Source organism: Rhinolophus sinicus, chromosome 18 (genome assembly GCF_057876585.1).
Source record: "Rhinolophus sinicus isolate RSI-liver-muscle chromosome 18, RSI-T2T, whole genome shotgun sequence".
Taxonomy (NCBI): domain Eukaryota; kingdom Metazoa; phylum Chordata; class Mammalia; order Chiroptera; family Rhinolophidae; genus Rhinolophus; species Rhinolophus sinicus.
The window spans coordinates 54,934,221-54,941,728 of record NC_142518.1 but is presented as its reverse complement, the minus strand read 5'-3'; the positions used below and the strand labels follow the sequence as shown (position 1 = coordinate 54,941,728).

Below are 7,508 nucleotides of genomic sequence, written 5' to 3'. Positions count from 1 at the left end.
GTCTAATATTTAGATATATGTCTGGATTACGTTTATCTTCAAGTAAATATATTTTCAAGGAATGCAAACAAAGTTGAACATTTACTTAACTAAACACAATTAGAAAGATAAAATTATGTTTAGGAAATGGGTTCCAAAGCTAAATTTTGGTTTGCATCACTGTTTCTCCCAATTTTTGCACATAATGAAAAACAAACAAACAAACAAAAAAACAACAGGCTGCATTGAAGTACGGGTATTTGAAAGTAACAAATTATACAACTTATATACAGAGAAAAGATAACTAAATTATTTCAAACCCAAAATTCAGGAAACTTGAAAGGCATATAGTGACATTTAATACTTTTTGAAAAGTGTTCTTTTCCAACTTTAAAGTGCTAAAGAAATAAGTACTCAAGAAAATTTCAACCCTGTCTACAAAGTTCTGACTGATTTGAAGTAAGGGACAAAACAAGTTATATTTAAAAGACGCTCATTACTATAAAATGTATCTTAAGTATATTTTTCAAAGATGTAAAAGCAGTAGTTTAAAGACCAGTTAGGGCTAAGTTAATAACATATAACTTACCTGTCAGCCCTCATCTTTTTTCAAACTAATATAAACACATGTTTCATAATATTCCTTCCACTCTGCATGTATCACATACATCCTGTTATATCCATACTTTGGATAAATTTTTATCATTCATATTCATCACATCAATTGGCCATAATGCATAGTGAGTAGAAACCATCCTGTTATATCAAAATTCTTGATACATGATATTGTCTGTAAGCCAAAAGCTGATCACACATTACATTTAATTCCTATTAAATGTAGGTATATGTTCATTATGACATCTTAGCTCATTTTTAGACTATTAGTATTGGTGTTATTTCTTTGACCATTCTAAGATAGAAATATTGTCCTAGTATTTATATTTAGTATTATTAAATATATCTTTTGTGAAAACTTGACCCAGAGTTTTGAGTGGTGGAATATAAACTGTAAAACTGAAACCCTCCAAAATATGTTGGCTAATATTGTTGTCTCTACTGTGCTTTTTCTCTCTATTAATGTAATACATATGAAGAGTGTCTCATCTTCAGCAAAGGAGGAAGAGGAGTGGTCTGAAGACTTCCAAAAAAAGGAAGCAGGAAATTTCCTGTCTTAAAAACTCCTGTTTTAAAACTTGATGAGAATTTATTCCAAAATACTTTGGTGTTTTAATGTAAAATTGTTATTTCCCCCAATTTTTGAGTAAAATCAAAATTTTACTTTGATTTTTTGATGCAGTGCGGGACAATGCAGTCTTTTCATCTTGTAGGTTTAGAGCCTGAGAGGAGCGGGCTCCTTAATCCCTAGCTTGATAAACAGCATTAATCTATAGTTCTGACTATACAGAGTTCTAAATGTGTTTTTGTAAATCATATAAGGGGCTTTTTTTTTTAAGTTAGGTGTGTTTACACTACATTAAACATTTCTAGATATTGAAAGCAGCTCTACATCTCAAAAATAGTCACTAAATATGTAATTAATAGCTGAATATAAAATAAAGCAGTTTTCAGTGGTGATGATATCCTCACAGCAGCAAATAATCTAACTTCTTATTTAATACTAAAACTAAGTCTTTAAAACGTTACCATGTTAAACATTGGAATTTGCTGAAATTACAGAGGAAAAACAAGATAGTTACATCAACTGCCATTGAAAGCACAAAAGAAGTTATTAATAAAAACACAGGCTCTCCAGTGGCTCTCTAACAGGGCCCAGGTGTTGTTTCTGCTTTTATTCGATCTTTTTTTGGGGGTTGGTGGTGGTTACCTTTTATTTCTAAACCAAGTAGTAAGCTTTAAAACATTAAAATATTGATGCTTTCTGAAGGGGCACTTAAACTAAAATTATGTTTAAAAACTGGTTTACTCATAAAATTTGTTGTGTAGCATTAGCAATTAAGATATATCAAGCCCAGAATAGCACTGAATTTTTTTATGTAAACAACAAAGACAGTCAACATCTTGAGTGCCATGACAAGCCTCCTTATTTGTATGCCAAGATGGCGTTGTGCCCTTCAGTGATGATGTCTTCCAATTACTGGCCCTATGTGACCCATGCCACAAGAAAATGGGACAGGACATGTTTGTCTTACATATTTTCTAAAAGTGAACATAACCATTGCATTAACCGTACACTCCAAATGTTCATTCAAAACCCAAACCAAACCCTTTTTACCTTTAGTAATCATGAGGAATATTTACATATTTATATATTATACATTATTTGCATGGACTGTTTATACTATTTTCAAAAAGAGAATATTGTCTTTAATTGACACTGTTGCATGAATCTTTTTTCCATTGGTCCTTGGATTTCCTTAAATGGTGGCATCATGGTAATCAATGGTTCTGTACCGAATGCCTCTTCTTCAATAGTAAGTTTTACATCTAATGTAAAGAAAAGATAAAATCCCCAGTGTGAATGTAATACCACCAACAAAGCTGCCAATATCAAATTTTAATCCTTTATTTTCTTTAGAATTTATATTTGCTGTGATTGTTACTGATGAAGAAACAAATGTCATGGAACTAGTACTGTGGTTTGTGGTCACAGTGGATATTGACATCTGGGATGTGTTTTGTGAGACACTTGTTATTTTGGGTATAGATTTTAAGGTGGTGGAAGTCTTATTTGTTGAGACCCCTGGTGTTGTCATTTTGGATGTTATGGGTTTTAAAGTGGTGACTGTCCCATTTTTTGAGACTAAGGAAACGAGTTGTTGATGGTTTTGCTATGGGTTTCAAGGTGGTGACTGTCACTGAGGAAGCTGGAGTTGTAAATGGTTTTACAGTGCTTTAGGACGATTCATTTGTATGGCTGAAGGACACATATGGGATATTCCCTTTTGATTTAGTAGTGGGGCTTTTCGGAAATGTGGAAGAATTTCTGCTTGAGGATCCCTCTGAATCTTCCCTGTCCACTGTGGCCTTTAGCAATGCTAGCACCAGCAGTGCCCCCATGACGAAAAAGGCCAAGACACCTTATGTGCTGAGTCCCATTGTTCTGTTTCTATGTATCTTTTGATCTCTCCTTTTGTTTTTTTCTTTCACCCAGTCATTCCTTAGTAGCGTGTTGTTCAATCTCCACATACTTGTGATTTTTCCACTTTCTTTTTGCAGTTGATCTTCCATTTCAAAACACTGTGGTTGGAGAATATGCTTGGTATGATTTCAATCTTCTTAAATTTGTTGAGGCTAGTTTTCTTTCCCAATATGTGGTCTATCTTTGAGAATGTTCCATGTGCACTAGAGAAGAATATATACTCTGATGTTCTGGGATGAAAGGGTCTGTAAATGTTGATTATGTCCATTTGGTCTAATGTATCATTTCAGGCTGATACATTTTAATTGATTTTCTGTTTGGATGATCTATTCATAACTGTCAGTGAGGTATTTAGGTCTCCCACTATAATTGTGTTTTGGTCCATTTCTCCCTTTATTTCTGTTAGTAGTTGCTTTATATATTTTGGTGCTTCCTGATTGGAAGCATATATATTGAAAAATGTTGTGTTCTCTTGTTGTATTGCCCCCTTTATCATTACAAAATGTCCATTTTTGTTACCTTTTTTTAATCTTGAAGTCTGTTTAATCAGATATTAAGTATGACTACACCTGCTTTTCTCTGGATGCTATTTGTTTGGAGTATCATTTTCCAGTCCTTTCCCTTTGAGTCTATATTTGTCCTTGTAACTGAGATGTGTCCCTTGGAGACAGCATATGGTTGGGTTTTGTTTTCTAATCCAATCAGCTACTCTGTGCCTTTTCATTGGTGGGTTCAGTACATTTACATTTAGGGTGATTATTGCTATATGAGGATTTCCTATAGCTATTTTATCTTTTGTTTTCTGGTAGCTCAGTGTCTTCATTGTTTCTTTGTCTTTGTGTTTCTGTCTGTTATTTTAGATTTGTGGTATTCTATGATGTTTTTCCCTCTGTTTCCTCTTTTTTGATGTTGTATGTTTCAGATCTGGATTTTTTTTTTTTTTAGTGGTTACAATTAATTTTATGTAAAAGAAAGTTTCATGTATACAGTAGTCCCTTTTCTTCAACATGTATCTGGACTCCATTCCCCTTTGCAAATTCAGACCTTTATCTGCTCCCCTTTTGTTTTTATTGTCAACAAATTATCCCTATTGATGCTGTGAGTTCATTTCCGAGTTACATCAGCAAATTGTGTTTTTCTTCTTTTTCTTTTTTATGTTTTATCTTCTTTAACCTTTAGTTGTATTTAAGTGTATAGTGCCCTCGTCTGTGTAGAGGTTGCCATTTCCTGCTTGTGTCTGTCTGTTAGTTATCTTTTTTATAGTTTTGTATACTTCTGTCTTTTTGTTTCAGGTACAGCAACCTCCTTCAGTATTTCTTGTAATGCAGGCCTTGTGCTGGAAATTTCCTTCAGCCTTGTGCTGGAAAATTCTGTATATCTGGAAAAGTCTGAATTCCTGTTTCATTTTTAAAAGATAATTTTGATGGATCTGTTATTCTTCGCTGGTAATTTCTCTTTTCCAATAGTTTGAATATTTGATTCCACTCCATCCTGCTTGTAGAGTTTCTACTGAAAACTCTGATAATATTTGAATGGGCTTTCCTTCATAGATTACCGTCTTCTTTACCCGGACTGCCTGGAGAATTCTTTGTAATTAATTTTTGATATCTTAAATATAATGTGCTTTGGAGAAGGTCTTTTAGGACTGAGATAATTAGGTGTTCTGTTTGCTTCTTGAATTTGAGGATCCAGTTCTTTCCAGGTTTGTAAAGTTCTTGTTGACTATTCATTTAAATAGGCTCTCTGTTCCCTTCTCTCTCTCTCTCTCTCTCTCTCTCCTCATTCTGGTATACCCATTATTTTTATATTTCTCTTTCTCATGAAGTCAGATAGTGCTTGTAGATTTCTTTCATTTCTTTTACCTCTTAAGTCTGTCTCTTCTTCCATGTGTGCCCTTTCCAGATTTCTATCTTTGATATCACTATATCACTAATTATTTCCTCCATCTGATCAGCTCTATTTCCTAAGCTCACTATTTAATTCTTCATCTCTCATTGAGTTCTTCAGTGCCAGAAGTTCTATTTGGTTCTTTTTAAAATTTTTGATCTCTTTGGTAAAGTATTCCTTTTGTTCATTGATTTTATTTCTGAGTTTATTAAACTGCCAATCTGAAATTTTTTTCATCTTGTTGAGTTTTTTTCAGTACTGCAATATTGAATTCTCTGTCATTGAAGTCACCTATTTCCATGTCTCTAATTTTATTTTCTGGAGATGTTTCATTTTCTTTCTGAGCCACCTCATTACCTTGGTTGTTTATAGTAATTGAGGGATTATTTCTCTTCCTAGGAATCTATAGGTGTGAATTCTGCAGCAGGTTGATGAGAAAATGTCTTCATTTTTATTTCTCATAGGTAGTGTTGGAGCACTTTATTTTCTCTGCCCTGTTCTGGCTTCTGGCAGTGGAAAATTCCCTGGGAGGAGGTGGTGTCTCCTCTGTGACCAGGTCATCTTGGTCTCAGGGCACTGCCCCCATAGGCGAATGTGGTGGGTGGGTAGGTTCTGAGCCCCAGAAAGCCCAGTGCTGCTGCTGAAGCTACATACAGAGCTGTGCTGCCTGAGAAGTCCTGTGCGCTCCGGCTGGGATCAGCTGTGAAAGGTGGGGGCTGGGTAGGCTTGGAGAGGCTACTGGTTTGTTTGTGGCTTTGTTCTCCTCCCTGTAGTGGCAACTGCCAGACCACAGCTAACTTGCCTTTATATCTCCACCCTTGTCACCAGGATTGGCTGCAATATTTGTCTGCCACTTAGGAACTGTCTCTCCAATTACCAGGGCTATACATAGTCTGCTCTTTTACTCAACACTCAGTGTGGCAGTTTCTTAGGTCCCGTTGCTAACTCTGGGAGTGTATGAGGAGGCGAGCTCTGGGAGAGTGGGGGAGGCAGCCAAGTTCTGTGGCTTTCTTTTTTGCCTGGCAGTTAGGGCTGCTAGTCCACAGCTGTTGCACTTCTGTATTTGGTTTTTGCCCTGAGGTTTCTGTCGTGATCCCTAGGTTCAGCCATATGATCACTCAGTCAGAAATGCTCAGGGCCACAGAGACTGTACCTGCTGCCTAAATTGCCCCCTCTCCTGGGACTACAATGACCTTTGGAGCTGTGTTCTTGGCAGTGAGTTTTTTGCTCTGTTCATCCACCCACCTCTGCTTTTTTCCTTCTCTCCTCCCATGTTTGCCTTGATTCACCCACCTTCAGATGTTTCAATGTGCACATCTCTCAGAAATGTTTGTGTGTTGTGCAGGGAATCCTTTGGTGAATTATAGCTGTACAACTTGTTGTAACTTCAAGGCGAGAGATCAAGGGGACCCCTAATACTGCTATGTTTCTGACAGTATTCCACAAAGTGGCTTCTTGAGATGGAATCTACTCCTAGTGAAGATGCTGTAATGATTGTTGAAATGACAACAAAGAATTTAGAATATTACATAAACTTAGTCGATAAAGCAGTGGTAGGTTTTGAGAGGAATGACTCCAATTTTGAATGAAGTTCTACTGTGGGTAAAAATGCTTTCAAACAGCATTGCATGCTACAAAGAAATTGTTCGTGAAAGGAAGAGTCAATTGATGCATCTAACTTCATTGTTGTCTTATTTTAAGAGATTGCTACAGCTGCACCCTTTTTAAACAACCAACACCTTGATCAGTTAGCAGCCATCAACCTTGAGGCAAGACCCTCTACCAGCAAAAAGATTATAACTTGCTGAAAGCTCAGATTATGGTTAGCTATTTTTTTAGCAATAAAGTATTTTTTTAATTAAGGTATATGCACTGTTTTTGTACACGTAATGGTATCATACACATACTATACTACAGTATAGTATAAACATAATTCTTATGTATACTGGGAAACCAAATTTTGTATGACTCATTTTATTGCAATATTTTCTTTATTGCAATGTACTGGAACCAAACTTGCAATATCTCTGAGTTATGCCTGTACTAGCCTTCTTTAATTGCCTTTTTCTGTTTTTGTTTTGTTGTTGTTGTCCTTTTCGATTCAGGTTAACATCAGGTATTTTTATTTATACAAATATTGTTTGTGAGCACTCACCTCCATTGTACTGTTATTGTCAAATATATCATATTTTTATGTTATAAGCTCAACAGTATAATTATATACATATTGTTTTTGAAATCAGTGAAGATAAGAAATAATAAATATGCATTTATACTGCCTTTTATAATAACATTATTAGTTTTCCTTATGCTCTTTCTATTTTTGTATAATTTCGAATTATCAGGGTTACTAGCTTTCAGCCTAGAGACTTTAGTATTTCTTATTAGGCATGTCTACCAGCAAGAAATTCTCTGTTATTTATCTGGAAGTGCCTTTTTTACCTTCATTTTTGAAACATAGTTTGGCTGAGTTTAATTTTCTTGGTTGACAGTTTTCTTCTTTCAGCACTTTGACTCTGTCATCCCATGGTTTTCTGGCCTC

The 7,508-nt window shown here is 35.4% G+C and overlaps 1 pseudogene; it reads right to left on the bottom strand.

The window, feature by feature from the left end:
• Positions 1–2,354: 2,354 nt before the first annotated feature.
• LOC109436357 (porimin pseudogene) lies at positions 2,355–3,036 on the bottom strand (annotated as a pseudogene).
• Positions 3,037–7,508: the final 4,472 nt, after the last annotated feature.